Source organism: Caloenas nicobarica, chromosome 7 (assembly GCF_036013445.1).
Source record: "Caloenas nicobarica isolate bCalNic1 chromosome 7, bCalNic1.hap1, whole genome shotgun sequence".
Taxonomy (NCBI): Eukaryota; Metazoa; Chordata; class Aves; order Columbiformes; family Columbidae; genus Caloenas; species Caloenas nicobarica.
In genome coordinates, this window is record NC_088251.1 from 2522514 (window position 1) to 2528513 (window position 6000).

The following is a 6000-nucleotide window of genomic DNA, read 5'->3' on the forward strand; positions in this document are numbered from 1 at the left end:
ATTTTATTTAATTATCTAGTTTGCCTCAAATACTATTTTACGTGATGATGACTTTAGGGTGCTTTAGATGTGACACAGTTAGATGTAAGCAGCTTTTTAAATGATTTTTTTTTTCCTTTGAATTAAATTACTGTGAAGTCTATTTTATAAGCTTTGTTGGGGTTTTAATTTAGTTGAGCTTATTAAGTCATGACCTTATTATCAAACCTTCAGTTTGTCATTATAGTTTTGGCTACTGGACAATCTTGTATTTAGACATAAAACATTCAGACAAAATCTGAATTCTAACACTTCATTACCAATAGAGAGATGGTAAAGTCAGATCCTTCCTGGGGGTCTTTACGAGACTATTTCTAGCTGAACGATGTCTCTAAACCAAACAGTTTATGCCAGTAAAACTCTTTGAAAACCTAATTTTTTACATTTTCTATGAGCCCACATCTGATCAAACCGAGCTGGAAGGCAAAAAAGCAATTTTGTTTCTATCATTATATGGGCCCTGTCATGCCAACAAGGGCTTCGGTGATTTTACAAAATAAAATAAAATCTGCAGTGTGCCGATAATTGCGTATTCTCGCATGACATCCTGTGTTTTATTAGTGCACTTACCGCACAGAATCCTGTCACCTCCTTTGTGACAAACGTCTCTGCAAACACAGCAGTACTTACAGGAAAACACAAATTATAATAAAGGTTTTAAGTCTGCCTTTAAATCTGTCCAGAGAACAGTGCTCTCTTAAATAGTAGATATACAAATATTTGCAAACGTAGATATATAGGAGGGAAAAAATGACATTTTCTTGAAGGTATAAATTTTCTGTTGGGGTAATTTGTATGTGTGAACATTTAATTTACTAAGAGTACTGGGTGACAACTACATCTGCATACACGTCGAAGGTAAAGCTGTCAACTTTCAAAAAACATGTTGACAAATGGTTTATTTTAAATCAGTCCTTGAATCTCCTTGCCAGTTATTTAGACATTTTTAGCTTATTCAACCAATGAAAAGGTGACTAGAGAAAAGCTGCTTCACTGAGACCCATCAGAATGGATCTGGGAGCCTTTTCAGGACTTAATGATCAAGGTTATCAGTGGAAGACTGTGACCTAGTAATATATATATTTTAAAAAATTAAAAAAAATTATAAAGCATAAAGCTGAAGTCTTGAGCCATGAGCACAAGAACAATAATAAAGAGAATTGGAAAAATTAGCATCTTAATTCCTCATATGAAGGTCCATACACAAGGTCATTTGCTCTAGTTTCTGAGCAGGGGGTTTGGAAGCACTGGAATAAATGAAGATTATTTCTCTATTTGTGCTACTCCTGGTATTTAACTGAAAGTCTAAGCAAGCACAAGTTCCTGTTAAAGCATTTACTAAATTAGGGCTTTTAGTAGGTATATAAATATCAGATAAATAAGGCACTAAATTCAGGCAGCAACTTCAGTATCAGTGAAAGGCCATCAGCACTGATCGACCCTCATTTTTAGAAAATTCAGTTACTTTTGAATACACCACCACTACCTCAATGGAACTGTGATTTGGCCAGTGGATCCAGCAGACGCAGCAGGGAAATGAACAGAAGAACAAACAAAACAATTGCGATAAACATTTGCTTCTAGAATTGCCAAAAGTAAAAATGCTCAGACAGAATTAGACCTGGTAATGATTAAATGCTAGATGATTAAACGGCTAACTTCTAATAAAAAAAAGTGTTAATGTAGACGTGATCGGCACAAATTCAGTCACACCGTCATCGCAGATGAGTTCTCAATTTGATTTAATTCACGAATTCTTCTGGGCACTGAAAAATACACATTTCAGGCTATTAACATTGTGTAAAGCGAAGTCTAGAGCTTAGTAAGTTAATGTATGATGAATCTCTGAAAACTTAATGTTTTGCAATACGCTTCTCTTAAAATGATCGTTTATTACACTGACACGATTGCACCTACAATTTTTTGAATGCTTGTATTCGTACACAGAACCTAATTTTTACAAATTATTTTATGTGCAAGGAATCTGCATGAGTTTATGGGATGTTTTCCAAAAGGGTTTCTATTCACATTTAATAAATACTTTGAAATAGCACATTTCTCTTTCTTTTAAATGGTGAAAGAACACAGCATAACAAACTACTATTAGAAAAACATTGAGAAAGATCGAACTTCCATCTATGATGTGAAACGCTAATATTCTTAAGCAAAAACTTCTATATTTCCAAAATCAGAGTTCATCTTGAAAACCAGTTTTCTAATAAAATCTTCAAAGCCATGAAAGGTGACTGGAAAGCAAACTACACAATGGCATGGTGAAATATATCATTTTTTAAAGGTAAATTCATACTTTGTAGTGAACACCTGGGACTGGAGACATCTCTGTTCTGTGTCTGTGTAACAGACTTTCCAATTACGAAGTTCCAGAACTGCTCAGGTAATACCCAAGTTACTGCTCAACAAGAACTGTATCATTGCCAACTCCAGATACTAAATCACTGAAAATCCTCTAATTTGGGAACAATTCTTACACCAGGAAATTTTGCCACTAAATCAACTGAGTTGACCATAAGGGAGATTCTGTTCAGCCCTGGTGCACATCTATTAGTGTAAGAGTTAATGATTTGTACGCTTGTTTATTATGACTGGGACAAGACTCCACTGTATTCAGCAAATTACACCAACCTCTATTAATTATGCAGTGATCTAACGAGGGAGGAAAGCGATTCCATGGGCTGCATCCTTGGAAACTGCCTGTACTCGATCCATAGGCTGTCACATGGTTACCAGAAAAATCTCAACTAGAAAATACTTGTGTAAAGTTTTGAAGCAAAATAATGTAAAGGAAAAAAAAATATATATATATTCATATATATATATATATATGAATATATATACTGAGAACATAGAAGCCGTGTCCTGCAGCCCATCCTGCAGCTCCGCTAAATAATTTCCTTCTCAAGCTCTTCCAGACCGGTAGAGTGTTGCTTTCTTTGTGTCTACCCAACTGGCAACTTCCATCTTTTTGTTCAACCTTTATAAATAGGTTGAGTGTGACATTCAGGAAAACTCTGGAACAATTTCTCATGCAACGGAAACAGGTGAAAGAAAAAAAAATAATTATTTTTGAGAAGAACTTCCTTGGCATAGTCGCAACTTGATTAATAATTGAGAAATTCCCCTCCTCTGTGCAAAGTAGCATAGAAAATGTATAAAAGTCATCAGAAGAAAGCTCTTATTAAACTACCTAAATTACAACATAATCCTTTAATACCTGAGATGAAGAACATTCACAGTGAAGTTCAATTGCTTGAAAAATTCTCAGGTGCGTTGAACAATTTCTGTATTAAGGAAAGCAGAGCTTAGACTTGACATATATGCCCTATACAGAACAAACACATCCTTGATCTTGCTTAGTTCATGTTGTTTAAATAAGCTATTAAATATATTTCATGAACAGTTCACAACGAAAGTGTGTTTTTTCTAAAAACAAAACCATCTCCAGCATCACAAGATGTCAAATGCAAAAACTTGGTAAAGAAACACAAGGTCTTTATGGTATTTCTTCGTAATGTTTAGAAGTAGGGAAAAAAAAGTGCACATTCTCATCAGCTGAGCTGAGAAAAATGAATCACTAGAGAAGTGCACAATGATAAAATCTGCAGTTTACATGTAGTTAAATAAAATCTTTATATATAAACAAGACTGCAAAAGATACGGGTTTCATACTTTCTGTAGAGTTCTATTATACTAGAAATTGTGCAGATCTAGAGTAATCTATAATTAAGATTATCAGTAATAATTTAAATTAACCGATGATTAATAAATAACTGAATAATACTTGAGATTTTCTATTTTTTGAAGCCACACAAAGGCACCTGCCCTCACACAACGTTACCTTTCAGCGCTCGCAAACTGTGCATCTTGGTATCTATCAAAAGTATATAATCAAATCGCACAAAATACTTTATCAGCTCATCCGGAATTATTAAAAAGAAAAAAAAAAACCAACACTTTTTCATGTATTGAAAAAGATTACTCTTAATTCGGTGCTATTTAGTGCCACATTAAGAAACAGCAATGTTTTCCCGAGCACCAGCTTCCTAAAGGCTCCGTAGTTCAGTGTGGCGTGTCCCGCTATTTAAAACTCTGCAGGCAAATCCTTAATTAGTTAATTTATGTTTTTGCTGAAGCAAAGACATCTCTTCAGGATGCACACACTCCTGCTGACTTTAGAAAGCAACACTTAAGTAAAGTTACTACTGGCAAACACCTTGCGACAGGTATTCCTGAAGGGTTCCATTTGTGTTGGAAGCAGCGTGATTACCGGGCTCAAACACTTCAATGTTAGAGCAGTGGACGAGAAGGACTTGCAAACTAAGTGTTCTTCCAAACACGTGTGGACAAAATAATCAGAAAATTATCTACACTGAAAAGGCACCTCCCGAACGTGAGGTGTCAGGTGTACCGGATGGAACAGGGTGACGGGGTCGAACGCAGGAATGTTGCTTCATTAAATCATACTTGACAAACAATGCTCGGTCTTCTCAAATCTCAGTGATATGAATCATAAATCATTTTGGTTGGAAGAGACTCTTAGTATCATTGAGTCCAACCATAACTCACCCCTGGCACTGCCCCATGTCCTGAGAACCTCATGTCCGTCTGTCCAGCCCCTCCAGGGATGGTGACTCCAGCACTGCCCTGGGCAGCCTGTTCCAATGCCCCACAGCCCTTGGGGGAAGAAATTGTTCCTAATTTCCAACCTCAACCTCCCCTGGCGCAACTTGAGGCCGTTTCCTCTGGTCCTGGCGCTTGTTCCTGGGGAGCAGAGCCCGACCCCCCTGGCTCCAAGCTCCTTTCAGGCAGGTCAGAGATCAGAAGGTCTCCCCTCAGCTCCTGTTCTCCAGCTGAACCCCCAGCTCCCTCAGCCGCTCCCATCACCCTTGTGCTCCAGCCCCTTCCCCAGTTTCCCCCTCCCCATATGAACTTGGCATGGGTTGTAATCTTTCAGCACTTACTCCTGGTTTACATACATCTCCCAACACTGGTTACAACAGTGGGCCATCTCCGCCTCATGTGCCTGTCGAAACTAATGAAGAAATTGCTGTTAACTAGAGTGGGCTTCCAATTAACAATGGGTGACACAGTTGAAAGTTAAGCTACTCTTTGTATCTCGGTATGATACCACAGTGCACCACAACACTTTTAAACCTGACATAGCAACGAACAGAAAGGTTTTGTGCACTGTGAGCGAACCCTCTCCCCTCTCACTGACCTTCCCAGTTTGTGAAATCCCATCTCCCTCAGAGACCCAAAACTAGTCTCGCCTCCCACGGAGGAATCAAATAGTTTGGGTTGGAAGGGACGTTCCCAGCTCCCCCAGTGCCCCCCCTGCCACGAGCAGGGACATCTGCACCAGCTCAGGTTGCTCAGAGCCCCGTCCAGCCTGGCCTGGGATGTCTCCAGGGATGCTTCATCCACCACCTCTCTGGCCAACCCGGACCAGGCTCTCACCACCCTCAGCATTAAAAAATTTCTTCCTCATGTCAATATTGCTAGGTCTCAGCAAGACCTGGCCTTTCAATTGCTACCATGAGTTTATACGCGCTTTACATGCACAACGCTTCGGTTACAACACAAATCAGAATATTCCTTCCAAATAGCTGCAGATAAGTACCGAGAAATAATTTATCTAGATAATGGATTTCACCTCCTTTGGAATACTGAATTTAAATGCACACACAGTATGGGAATCATATTAAAAGATTTAAGGAAAGTAATGCAGTTTGAGAATAAATCCAAAGCTTTGTTCTTGCATCAGAATGTATTAGATCTTGCAATTTGCATATACAAATAATTCAGCAACATTCACCGGCATTAAAAACACAGGAAGATCAAATTATAAATGTAATAAAAGAAAATAATAATAGCTGAAACTGTATAATACATACATATATTATAAAGATTTGACAAATTAAATACAATTTGGTTATACAGAAA